At 48.1% G+C, this 13,668-nt stretch overlaps 1 protein-coding gene and 2 long non-coding RNA genes across 5 annotated transcripts in view; all 3 read right to left on the bottom strand.

Moving 5' to 3' along the window:
• The window catches only part of LOC127928433 (uncharacterized), a 531-nt gene extending 95 nt beyond the window's left edge, over positions 1-436 (bottom strand). Inside the window, exons 1-3 of the long non-coding RNA XR_008131168.1 lie at positions 338-436; positions 111-244; positions 1-58 (exon numbers count right to left, since the gene is read on the bottom strand). The exon at positions 1-58 is cut by the window's left edge and continues 95 nt beyond it. This is a non-coding gene — a long non-coding RNA (uncharacterized LOC127928433). The remainder of the gene's footprint in view (positions 59-110; positions 245-337) is intronic.
• Positions 1-13,668, bottom strand: part of LOC118382492 (exostosin-1-like) — a 56,922-nt gene that overhangs the window by 10,046 nt on the left and 33,208 nt on the right. The window lies entirely within an intron of this gene.
• LOC127928432 (uncharacterized) lies at positions 773-1,824 on the bottom strand. Of its 2 annotated transcripts, XR_008131166.1 has the most exons (5): positions 1,476-1,824; positions 1,319-1,442; positions 1,164-1,287; positions 1,059-1,120; positions 773-806 (listed from the first exon to the last, which is right to left on the bottom strand). It is a non-coding gene; the product is annotated as an uncharacterized LOC127928432 (long non-coding RNA). The 2 variants fall into 2 exon arrangements; XR_008131167.1 differs by lacking the exon at positions 1,476-1,824 and having other exon boundaries at positions 1,319-1,451.

Raw genomic sequence — 13,668 nt, 5'->3', positions numbered from 1 at the left:
CTACCTTCACCAGGGCCCTATAGGACACTACCTTCACCAGGGCCCTATAGGACACTACCTTCCCCAGGGCATAGGACCACTACCTTCACCAGGGCCCTATAGGACACTACCTTCACCAGGGCCCTATAGGACACTACCTTCACCAGGGCCCTATAGGACACTACCTTCACCAGGGCCCTATAGGACACTATATAAGTGCACTACCTTCACCAGGGCCCTATAGGACACTATATAAGGGCACTACCTTCACCAGGGCCCTATAGGACACTACCTTCACCAGGGCCCTATAGGACACTACCTTCACCAGGGCCCTATAGGACACTATATAGGGCACTACCTTCACCAGGGCTCTATAGGGCACTACCTTCACCAGGGCCCTATAGGACACTATATAAGGGCACTACCTTCACCAGGGCCCTATAGGACACTATATAAGTGGAGACCCCAGGATTTCACCTGCAGGGCCCTGTAGGAGACTAAACCAGGATTTCACCTGCAGTGTGGAGACTAAACCAGGAAACCTTTCACCTGCAGTGTGGAGACCCAGGATTTCACCTAGGAGACTAAACTAGGATTTCACCTGCAGTGCACTAAACCTTTCACCTGCACCTGTGCACTAAACCAGGATTTCACCTGCAGGAGACTAAACTAATATTTTACCTGCAGTGTGGAGACTAGGCCCAGGATTTCACCTGCAGTGTGGAGACTAAACTAAACCAGGATTTCACCTGCAGTGCTAAACCAGGATTTCATAGGAGACTAAACTATATTTCACCTGCAGTGTGGAGACTAAACCAGGATTTCACCTGCAGTGTGGAGACCCAGGATTTCATAGTGTGGAGGCACCTAGTGTGGAGACTAAACCAGGATTTCACTGCAGTGTGGAGACTAAACCAGGATTCACCTGCAGTGTGGAGACCCAGGATTTCACCTGCAGTGTGGAGGATTTCACTGCACTAAACTTTCACCTGCAGTGGCCCTAGGATTTCACCTGGAGACTAAACTTTCACCTATAAACTCAGGATTTCACCTGCAGTGTGGAGACACCAGGATTTCACCTGCAGTGTGGAGACTAAACCAGGATTTCACCTGCAGTGTGGAGACTAAACCAGGATTTCACCTGCAAACCAGTTTCACCTGTGGAGACTAAACCAGGATTTCACCTGCAGTGTGGAGACTAAACCAGGATTTCACCTGCAGTGTGGAGACTAAACCAGGATTTCACCTGCAGTGTGGAGACTAAACCAGGATTTCACCTGCAGTGTGGAGACTAAACCAGGATTTCACCTGCAGTGTGGAGACTAAACCAGGATTCCACCTGCAGTGTGGAGACTAAACCAGGATTTCACCTGCAGTGTGGAGACTAAACCAGGATTTCACCTGCAGTGTGGAGACTAAACCAGGATTTCACCTGCAGTGTGGAGACTAAACCAGGATTTCACCTGCAGTGTGGAGACTATAAACCAGGATTTCACCTGCAGTGTGGAGACTAAACCAGGATTTCAGTGAACTGCCAGAATGTGTGTAGATACACCCTCAGTCCCAACAAAACCACAGACGAAGCCTAGAGTCAGTCAGGCTTTGTCACGGAGTTTGACAGATTATGGGGTGTGGATGGGGGAAGAGAGTGAACATTGGCATTCAGGCTCTTAAGTCGACAGAATTAGAGCAGAACACATGTTGAAGCACTTGACACAACTGGGTTAGTTGTAAAGCAGAAGGCTGAGGAAATGAATCCCTTGACTACAGTCCACACCAGTGACCCGACAGACAGGGAACAGTCCGCACCAGTGACCCGACAGGGAACAGCCCGCACCAGTGACCCGACAGACAGGGAACAGTCCGCACCAGTGACCCGACAGGGAACAGTCCGCACCAGTGACCCGACAGGGAACAGTCCGCACCAGTGACCCGACAGGGAACAGTCCGCACCAGTGACCCGACAGGGGGAACAGTCCGCACCAGTGACCCGACAGGGAACAGCCCGCACCAGTGACCCGACAGACAGGGAACAGTCCGCACCAGTGACCCGACAGGGAGCAGTCCGCACCAGTGACCCGACAGGGAACAGTCCGCACCAGTGACCCGACAGGGAACAGCCCGCACCAGTGACCCGACAGGGAACAGTCCGCACCAGTGACCCGACAGGGAACAGTCCGCACCAGTGACCCGACAGGGAACAGTCCGCACCAGTGACCCGACAGGGAACAGTCCGCACCAGTGACCCGACAGGGAACAGTCCGCACCAGTGACCCGACAGGGAACAGTCCGCACCAGTGACCCGACAGGGAACAGTCCACACCAGTGACCCGACAGGGAACAGCCCGCACCAGTGACCCGACAGGGAACAGTCCGCACCAGTGACCCGACAGGGAACAGTCCGCACCAGTGACCCGACAGGGAACAGCCCGCACCAGTGACCCGACAGGAACAGTCCGCACCAGTGACCCGACAGGGAACAGTCCGCACCAGTGACCCGACAGGGAACAGTCCGCACCAGTGACCCGACAGGGAACAGTCCGCACCAGTGACCCGACAGGGAACAGTCCGCACCAGTGACCCGACAGGGAACAGTCACCAGTGACCCGACAGGAACAGTCACCAGTGACCCGACAGGGAACAGTCACGCACCAGTGACCCGACAGGGAACAGTCCGCACCAGTGACCCGACAGGGAACAGTCCGCACCAGTGACCCGACAGGGAACAGCCCGCACCAGTGACCCGACAGACAGGGAACAGTCCGCACCAGTGACCCGACAGGGAACAGTCCGCACCAGTGACCCGACAGGGAACAGTCCGCACCAGTGACCCGACAGGGAACAGTCCGCACCAGTGACCCGACAGGGAACAGTCCGCGACCAGTGACCCGACAGGGAACAGTCCGCACCAGTGACCCGACGGGAACAGTCATCGTGACCCGACGGGAACAGTCATCGTGACCCGACAGGAACAGTCATCGTGACCCGACAGGAACAGTCACCGTGACCCGACAGGAACAGTCACCGTGACCCGACAGGAACAGTCATCCAGTGACCCGACAGGGAACAGTCATCACCAGTGACCCGACAGGGAACAGTCATCGTGACCCGACAGGGAACAGTCATCCAGTGACCCGACGGGAACAGTCATCGTGACCCGAAAGGAACAGTCATCGTGACCCGACAGGAACAGTCACCGTGACCCGACAGGAACAGTCATCGTGACCTGAAAGGAACAGTCATCGTGACCTGAAAGGAACAGTCATCGTGACCCGAAAGGAACAGTCATCGTGACCCGACAGGAACAGTCATCGTGACCCGAAAGGAACAGTCATCGTGACCTGAAAGGAACAGTCATCGTGACCTGAAAGGAACAGTCATCGTGACCCGAAAGGAACAGTCATCGTGACCCGAAAGGAACAGTCATCGTGACCTGAAAGGAACAGTCATCGTGACCTGAAAGGAACAGTCATCGTGACCCGACAGGAACAGTCATCGTGACCTGAAAGGAACAGTCATCGTGACCCGACAGGAACAGTCATCGTGACCTGAAAGGAACAGTCATCGTGACCTGAAAGGAACAGTCATCGTGACCTGAAAGGAACAGTCATCAGTGACCCGACAGGGAACAGTCATCGTGACCCGACGGGAACAGTCATCGTGACCCGACAGGAACAGTCATCGTGACCTGAAAGGAACAGTCATCGTGACCTGAAAGGAACAGTCATCGTGACCTGAAAGGAACAGTCATCGTGACCTGAAAGGAACAGTCATCGTGACCTGAAAGGAACAGTCATCGTGACCCGATGGGAACAGTCATCGTGACCCGACAGGAACAGTCATCGTGACCCGACAGGAACAGTCATCGTGACCCGACAGGAACAGTCATCGTGACCCGAAAGGAACAGTCATCGTGACCCGACGGGAACAGTCATCGTGACCCGACAGGAACAGTCATCGTGACCCGACAGGAACAGTCATCGTGACCCGACAGGAACAGTCATCGTGACCCGACAGGAACAGTCATCGTGACCTGAAAGGAACAGTCACCGTGACCCGAAAGGAACAGTCACCGTGACCCGAAAGGAACAGTCATCGTGACCCGACAGGAACAGTCATCGTGACCCCGACGGGAACAGTCATCGTGACCCGACAGGAACAGTCCTCGTGACCTGAAAGGAACAGTCATCGTGACCCCGATGGGAACAGTCATCGTGACCTGACAGGACTGGATATCTCCATTGACCCGAGGGAACAGTCACAGAGTGACCCGTCAACAGGAACAGTCCGCCTATTGACCCCAAACAACCAGTTCTTTTAAATTGGAGCTCATAAAGAAAAAAAAACAGTCACAGAAATGTACATTCCGTACTTAGTGGCAACAGGAACAGTCAACATCTGAACCCTGGGAACAGAAGAGTGACCTGAAAGGAACAGACTACAGGTCAGTCATCGTGACTCAGACTACAGGTCAACTCCTCAGACTACAGGTCAACTCCTCAGACTACAGGTCAACTCCTCAGACTACACGTCAACTCCTCAGACTACACGTCAGCTCCTCAGACTACACGTCAACTCCTCAGACTACACGTCAACTCCTCAGACTACACGTCAACTCCTCAGACTACACGTCAACTCCTCAGACTACACGTCAACTCCTCAGACTACACGTCAACTCCTCAGACTACAGGTCAACTCCTCAGACTACAGGTCAACTCCTCAGACTACAGGTCAACTCCTCAGACTACAGGTCAACTCCTCAGACTACAGGTCAACTCCTCAGACTACAGGTCAACTCCTCAGACTACAGGTCAACTCCTCAGACTACAGGTCAACTCCTCAGACTACAGGTCAACTCCTCAGACTACACGTCAACTCCTCAGACCACACGTCAACTCCTCAGACCACACGTCAACTCCTCAGACCACAGGTCAACTCCTCAGACCACAGGTCAACTCCTCAGACCACAGGTCAACTCCTCAGACCACAGGTCAACTCCTCAGACTACAGGTCAACTCCTCAGACTACAGGTCAACTCCTCAGACTACAGGTCAACTCCTCAGACTACAGGTCAACTCCTCAGTTTACAGGTCAATTCCTCAGTGGCTGTTAGATATATCCAGAGCAGACCACCTTAGAGAGATGGTATAGAACAGAATGGACAAGGCAGCATAATAGCAAACAGGACAATACACCTCCCAATAAAACACGTTCATTTAACAGCTTCGAAATGTCGTTTTTCCCGTCTTTGAGGCAGTCATGAATATCTTATTAACCTCAGTTGGACCCGAAAGGTTAAAAGGAAGGTCTAGCTAGCAGTAAAACTGACAGACAAATCACCACCGATAAACCCTGTGTTAATGAAGTCCAGGGCCGACAGACGAGTCGAGCTGAGGGTTGTTAACTCTCCAGGAGGGAGGGATTAAAAGAGCACTACCCTCCTTAGTTAAGACCTCACACCAGGAAGTCAGAGGTGCCACTGAGGGTTGTTATTAACTCTCCAGGAGGGAGGGATTAAAAGAGCACTACCCTCCTTAGTTATGACCTCACACCAGGAAGTCAGAGGTGCCACTGAGGGTTGTTATTAACTCTCCAAGAGGGAGGGATTAAAAGAGCACTACCCTCCTTAGTTATGACCTCACACCAGGAAGTCAGAGGTGCCACTGAGGGTTGTTATTAACTCTCCAGGAGGGAGGGATTAAAAGAGCACTACCCTCCTTAGTTATGACCTCACACCAGGAAGTCAGAGGTGCCACTGAGGGTTGTTATTAACTCTCCAGGAGGGAGGGATTAAAAGAGCACTACCCTCCTTAGTTATGACCTCACACCAGGAAGTCAGAGGTTCCACTGAGGTGGCAGTATGGAAGACAGAAGGTTTCTGGAGCTCGAGGACAGTTCAGCAGAAAGATAGAAAGAGCCTGTCCAAAGGATTGCCTGCTGTGAAACCAGGTGCTATGGGAACCAGTCTTCAGACTAAACAACGGCAGAGCTACCTCAGAAGAGGCTACGACAGTTCGAAGTCGTCCCATCGATGGTCAACCAAAAAAAACACAACAGTAAAATGTCAACTAGTAAAATGTCAACTAGTAAACTAGTCAAATGTCAACTAGTAAACTAATAAAATGTCTACTAGTAAACTAGTAAAATGTCAACTAGTAAAATGTCAACTAGTAACTAGTAAAATGTCAACTAGTCAAATGTCAACTAGTCAAATGTCAACTAGTAAACTAGTCAAATGTCAACTAGTAAACTAGTCAAATGTCAACTAGTAAACTAGTCAAATGTCAAATGTAAACTAGTAAAATGTCAACTAGTAAACTAGTCAAATGTCAACTAGTAAACTAGTCAAATGTCAACTAGTAAACTAGTAAAATGTCAACTAGTAAACTAGTAAATGTCAACTAGTAAACTAGTCAAATGTCAACTAGTCAAATGTCAACTAGTCAAATGTCAACTAGTAAAATGTCAACTAGTCAAACAACTAGTCAAATGTCAACTAGTAAAATGTCAACTAGTCAAACTAGTCAAATGTCAACTGTCAACTAGTCAAATGTCAACTAGTCAAACTAGTCAAATGTCAACTAAACTAGTCAAATGTCAGACTAGTCAAATGTCAACTAGTAAACTAGTCAAATGTCAACTAGTAAACTAGTCAAATGTCAACTAGTAAACTAGTCAAATGTCAACTAGTAAACTAGTCAAATGTCAACTAGTAAACTAGTCAAATGTCAACTAGTAAACTAGTCAAATGTCAACTAGTCAACTAGTAAAATGTCAACTAGTAAAATGTCAACTAGTAAAATGTCTACTAGTAAACTAGTCAAATGTCAACTAGTAAACTAGTCAAATGTCAACTAGTAAACTAGTCAAATGTCAACTAGTAAACTAGTCAAATGTCAACTAGTAAACTAGTCAAATGTCAACTAGTAAACTAGTCAAATGTCAACTAGTAAACTAGTCAAATGTCAACTAGTAAACTAGTCAAATGTCTACTAGTAAACTAGTCAAATGTCAACTAGTAAACTAGTCAAATGTCAACTAGTAAACTAGTCAAATGTCAACTAGTAAACTAGTCAAATGTCAACTAGTAAACTAGTCAAATGTCAACTAGTAAACTAGTCAAATGTCAACTAGTAAACTAGTCAAATGTCAACTAGTAAACTAGTCAAATGTCAACTAGTAAACTAGTCAAATGTCAACTAGTAAACTAGTCAAATGTCAACTAGTAAACTAGTCAAATGTCAACTAGTAAACTAGTCAAATGTCAACTAGTAAAATGTCAACTAGTCAACTAGTCAAATGTCAACTAGTAAACTAGTCAAATGTCAACTAGTAAAATGTCAAAGGTTTAGAGTAAACTAGTAAAATGTCAACTAGTAAACTAGTCAAATGTCAACTAGTAAACTAGTCAAATGTCAACTAGTAAACTAGTCAAATGTCAACTAGTAAACTAGTCAAATGTCAACTAGTAAACTAGTCAAATGTCAACTAGTAAACTAGTCAAATGTCAACTAGTAAACTAGTCAAATGTCAACTAATAAACTAGTAAAATGTCAACTAGTAAACTAGTAAAATGTCAACTAGTAAACTAGTAAAATGTCTACTAGTAAACTAGTCAAATGTCAACTAGTAAACTAGTCAAATGTCAACTAGTAAACTAGTAAAATGTCAACTAGTAAACTAGTCAAATGTCAACTAGTAAACTAGTCAAATGTCAACTAGTAAACTAGTCAAATGTCAACTAGTAAACTAGTCAAATGTCAACTAGTAAACTAGTCAAATGTCAACTAGTAAACTAGTAAAATGTCAACTAATAAACTAGTAAAATGTCAACTAGTAAACTAGTAAAATGTCAACTAGTAAACTAGTAAAATGTCAACTAGTAAACTAGTCAAATGTCAACTAGTAAACTAGTCAAATGTCAACTAGTAAACTAGTCAAATGTCAACTAGTAAACTAGTCAAATGTCAACTAGTAAACTAGTCAAATGTCAACTAGTAAACTAGTAAAATGTCAACTAGTAAACTAGTAAAATGTCAACTAGTAAACTAGTAAAATGTCAACTAATAAACTAGTAAAATGTCAACTAATAAACTAGTAAAATGTCAACTAGTAAACTAGTAAAATGTCAACTAGTAAACTAGTAAAATGTCAACTAGTAAACTAGTAAAATGTCAACATATATATATTTTTTTTTAAAGATTGCTTTAGAGGAACATCAGTAATATGCAAAACAGCTGTTTTCGTTTAAAAAGGTCACCAAAAGGTCACCATTGAGACAAAGAACGCAGGAGGAGGAGTAGCCTGCCTGCCTAACCTTTAAGGAGGGGGGTCTTCCCACGGCTCTGTCTGAATAGTCTGGTGTTGTTTAGACAGGTTTGGAGGAGAAGCAGTGGGCTAGGAACCAAAATCATCCCATCCACTCAGCCAGGAATGGTGGTGGTGGTGGTGGTGGTGGTGCAACCTGATCTCACCATACAATCACCAGACATGTGTCCCAAAATGGCACCCTATTTCATATACAGCGCACTACTTTTGAACAGGGCCCATAGGGCACCATAGGGCGCCATTTGGGACATAGGGCGCCATTTGGGACGTACCCCCCCCAACCAGGCAGTGGACAGAGGCCAAGGGACTGTACAAGTTCCCTCAAGCAGAAGAGACCATAATCAGGACACAGTATGGGAGGTAGGAGCCAAGCAGGTTATCTAAATAAAGAATCAGAACATCTTGATGAAGGAAGTCTGATGTTGCACGCCATTTCAGACCAGAAGCTTCTTTTTTTTTGTTTCTGTAAAGATAAAAAGCAATGACCTCGTGTTGAGTCACGAGTGTACCGCGTGTTGAAGATGAGGAGAGCTTGGAAGAGTGTGTGACAAAGGATAAATGAACAGACACTGATCAAGCCGAACCCCTAGAGGAATGGGACGGAATTGCACCCTTCTACCAGCAGCCTCTGTGTGTTGTAAAGATGGTAATGGCCCCACTTGGCCCTCAGACAGTCAGTGTTGGTATCAGACCTCAGCCCTTATCACCAGTGAAGAAGTGGCGACTCCGGGCTGGAGGAGATAGCATTTAGGTGTAAGGGAGTGGTGTTATCCTGAAATCAGTACTGGCTAGCCCAGCCACACAATATACTGCTGCTGATGGAAAGACATGTAGCCCAGCCACACAATATACTGCTGCTGATGGAAAGACATGTAGCCCAGCCACACAATATAATGCTGCTGATGGAAAGACATGTAGCCCAGCCATGCAATATACTGCTGCTGATGGAAAGACATGTAGCCCAGCCACGCAATATACTGCTGGTGATGGAAAGAGATGTAGCCCAGCCACGCAATATACTGCTGGTATGAAAGACATGTAGCCCAGCCACACAATATACTGCTGATGGAAAGACATGTAGCCCAGCCACACAATATACTGCTGCTGATGGAAAGACATGTAGCCCAGCCATGCAATATACTGCTGGTGATGGAAGACATGTAGCCCAGCCACACAATATACTGCTGCTGATGGAAAGACATGTAGCCCAGCCATGCAATATACTGCTGGTGTTGGAAATGGAGCCCAGCCACGCAATATACTGCTGCTGATGGAAAGACATGTAGCCCAGCCATGCAATATACTGCTGGTGATGGAAAGACATGTAGCCCAGCCACGCAATATACTGCTGGTGATGGAAAGACATGTAGCCCAGCCACGCAATATACTGCTGGTGATGGAAAGACATGTAGCCCAGCCACGCAATATACTGCTGGTGATGGAAAGACATGTAGCCCAGCCACGCAATATACTGCTGGTGATGGAAAGACATGTAGCCCAGCCACGCAATATACTGCTGACAAGACATGTAGTCCAGCCATGCAACATACTGCTGATAAGACATGTAGCCCAGCCACGCAACATACTGCTGACAAGACATGTAGCCCAGCCACGCAACATACTGCTGACAAGACATGTAGCCCAGCCACGCAACATACTGCTGACAAGACATGTAATCCAGCCACGCAACATACTGCTGGTGATCGAAAGACATGTAGCCCAGCCATGCAACATACTGCTGACAAGACATGTAGCCCAGCCACGCAACATACTGCTGATAAGACATGTAGCCCAGCCACGCAACATACTGCTGACAAGACATGTAGCCCAGCCACGCAACATACTGCTGATAAGACATGTAACCCAGCCACGCAACATACTGCTGGTGATCGAAAGACATGTAGCCCAGCCACGCAACTAAAGTTAAATAAAGTTATATAGTTATTTAACTATCGTTAAATAAAATAAAAATCTATTTCAGATGAGAGATTCTTCAAAGTAGCCACCCTTTGCCTTGATGACAGCTTTGCACACTCTTGGCATTCTCTCCACCAGCTTCCCCCTAGGTTTGCAGCTCCAAATCTACGGACATTACTAAGGCTGATTAATAATATAGTACATAATCCTCTTTTTTACCCCCCCCCCCAAAAAAAAAAAAAAAAACTAAAATCAGGCCCTGATGGTAAAGAGTCAGAGACCCAGAAGGTCTCTCCTCTGCAGGCCCTGATGGTAAAGAGTCAGAGACCCAGAAGGTCTCTCCTCTGCAGGCCCTGATGGTAAAGAGTCAGAGAGCCAGAAGGTCTCTCCTCTGCAGGCCCTGATGGTAAAGAGTCAGAGACCCAGAAGGTCTCTCCTCTGCAGGCCCTGATTGGTAAAGAGTCAGAGACCCAGAAGGTCTCTCCTCTGCAGGCCCTGATGGTAAAGAGTCAGAGAGCCAGAAGGTCTCTCCTCTGCAGGCCCTGATGGTAAAGAGTCAGAGACCCAGAAGGTCTCTCCTCTGCAGGCCCTGATGGTAAAGAGTCAGAGAGCCAGAAGGTCTCTCCTCTGCAGGCCCTGATGGTGAAAGCTAAAGAGTCCCCTGAGCTCTGTAGCCCTGATGAGCCAGAAGCTCTCTGGCTCTGCAGGCCCTGATGGTAAAGAGCTCAGAGGCTGTGCTAGAAGGTCTCTCCTCTGCAGGCCCTGGCTGGTAAATTCAGAGCTGAAGGTCTCTCCTAGCTGCAGGCCCTGATGGTAAAGAGTCAGAGGCTCTTGAAGGTCTCTCCTCTGCAGGCCCTGATGGTAAAGAGTCAGAGAGCCAGAAGGTCTCTCCTCTGCAGTACAGCAGGATGGCTACATGCACTTCACTTCTACTGGCTACATGCACTTCATTCTCCATGGCTCTGCAGAACAGATTGGCTCTGTAGCTGTCTGGCTGTGCTATATTCCTGGTTGGCTTGTCATACTGAGGAAGCAGGTTATTCAATGGTGGCTTTGAAGCTGGGGCTGGGCTAATGGTGGCTCTGGTCACGCTGTAGCTGGCTGTGCTGATTGGCTGGCTGGCTCTGTAGCTGCCTGGCTGTGCTATATTCCTGGTTGGCTCTGTAGCTGACTGGCTGTGCTATATTCCTGGTTGGCTCTGTAGCTGTCTGGCTGTGCTATATTCCTGGTTGGCTCTGTAGCTGACTGGCTGTGCTATATTCCTGGTTGGCTCTGTAGCTGCCTGGCTGTGCTATATTCCTGGTTGGCTCTGTAGCTGACTGGCTGTGCTATATTCCTGGTTGGCTCTGTAGCTGTCTGGCTGTGCTATATTCCTGGTTGGCTCTGTAGCTGCCTGGCTGTGCTATATTCCTGGTTGGCTCTGTAGCTGACTGGCTGGTTCTGCTCTGTAGCTGCCTGGCTGTGCTATATTCCTGGTTGGCTCTGTAGCTGCCTGGCTGTGCTATATTCCTGGTTGGCTCTGTAGCTGACTGGCTGTGCTATATTCCTGGTTGGCTCTGTAGCTGACTGTAGCTGTCTGGCTGTGCTCTGTTGTCTGGCTGGTTGGCTCTGTAGCTGACTGGCTGTGCTATATTCCTGGTTGGCTCTGTAGCTGACTGGCTGTGCTATATTCCTGGTTGGCTCTGTAGCTGACTGGCTGTGCTATATTCCTGGTTGGCTCTGTAGCTGCCTGGCTGGTTCTGCTCTGTAGCTGACTGGCTGTGCTATATTCCTGGTTGGCTCTGTAGCTGTCTGGCTGTGCTATATTCCTGGTTGGCTCTGTAGCTGACTGGCTGTGCTATATTCCTGGTTGGCTCTGTAGCTGTCTGGCTGTGCTATATTCCTGGTTGGCTCTGTAGCTGACTGGCTGTGCTATATTCCTGGTTGGCTCTGTAGCTGCCTGGCTGTGCTATATATCTGGCTGTCTCTGCTCTGTAGCTGACTGGCTGTGCTATATTCCTGGTTGGCTCTGTAGCTGCCTGGCTGTGCTATATTCTGGTGGCTGGCTGACTGTAGCTGGGCTGTGCTGGTTGGCTCTGTAGCTGACTGGCTGGCTCTGGTTGGCTCTGTAGCTGCCTGGCTGTGCTATATTCTGGTTGGCTCTGTAGCTGACTGGCTGGCTGGCTATTCTGGCTGACCTGGCTGGCTGGTTGGCTCTGTAGCTGCTGGCTGTGCTATATATCTGGCTGTCTTGGCTCTGTAGCTGACTGGCTGGCTCTGCTCTGTAGCTGCTGGCTGTGCTCTATTCCTGGTCTGGCTCTGGCTCTGCAAGCTGACTGCTGCCTGGCTATGCTATATTCTGGTTGGCTGATTGTATAGCTGCCTGGCTATGCTGGTATCTGCTGACTGGCTGGCTCTGCTCTGTAGCTGCCTGGCTGTGCTATATTCCTGGTTGGCTCTGTAGCTGCCTGGCTATGCTATATTCCTGGTTGGCTGATTCCATACTGTGGCTGGCTGGCTGCTGGATGGCTGGTTCTGCTCTGTAGCTGACTAGCTGGTTCTGAGGCTGGCTGGTTGGCTGATTCCATACTGTGACCGGCTGGCTGGCTGGTTATGTGACTGGCTCTGACGGCGTCTGGCTGGCTGGTTATGTGACTGACTGTCTGGTTATGTGTCTGGCTGGCTGGTTATGTGACTGGCTCTGACTGCGTCTGGCTGGCTGGTTATGAGCATAATATCTACCCAGAGCATTCCAAGTCAAATACATCACCTGCGCATGGAGCTGCCAAGGTCCACAGATACATCATCTTGTCAGAACACAGGGGAAAGCTAAGTAAACAATGGCAATGCCCTCTATCCGTCTCCACCTCCCTCCCTTCCAGCAGGGCTCATACCGCTGCTCGGTGAAACAGGGAAGCAAAGCATTGGGTTTCACGACTCGTCAAGTGACCTCCCACCAAACAGAATCATTGAGTTCCCCAAAGACGCTGGTCAAAAGGTGGATTGGATTCCACATCCTCTGGTTCCCCAGGGAGTGTTGGTTCCTCTTTAAATGGCCTGAGAAAGGAGGAGGAGGCAGATTCCTCTAGTCATTCTATAATACTACCCATCGCTGAGACGGCTTGAGGATAAAACCCAGAGATCTCCAATGGATAAAGGGATCACAGGAATCATAATGAACCCATTTCTTGGACCAAACATGACCACCAGACATTGTCCTCAAAAACAGACAACCTGTGTGTCAGTTTAAAACAGACAGTAGCCCATTGACATTGTGTCAGTTTAAAACAGACAACGTCCAACCCATTGACATTGTGTCAGTTTAAAACAGACGAGGCCCAACCCATTGACATTGTGTCAGTTTAAAACAGACAAGGCCCAACCCATTGACATTGTGTCAGTTTAAAACAGACAAACCCATTGACATTGTGTCAGTTTAAAACAACCCATTGACATTGTGTCAGT

The sequence above is a fragment of the Oncorhynchus keta genome, unplaced genomic scaffold (assembly GCF_023373465.1).
Source record: "Oncorhynchus keta strain PuntledgeMale-10-30-2019 unplaced genomic scaffold, Oket_V2 Un_scaffold_26089_pilon_pilon, whole genome shotgun sequence".
Classification (NCBI taxonomy): domain Eukaryota; kingdom Metazoa; phylum Chordata; class Actinopteri; order Salmoniformes; family Salmonidae; genus Oncorhynchus; species Oncorhynchus keta.
This window is presented reverse-complemented; position numbering and strand designations above follow the sequence as displayed.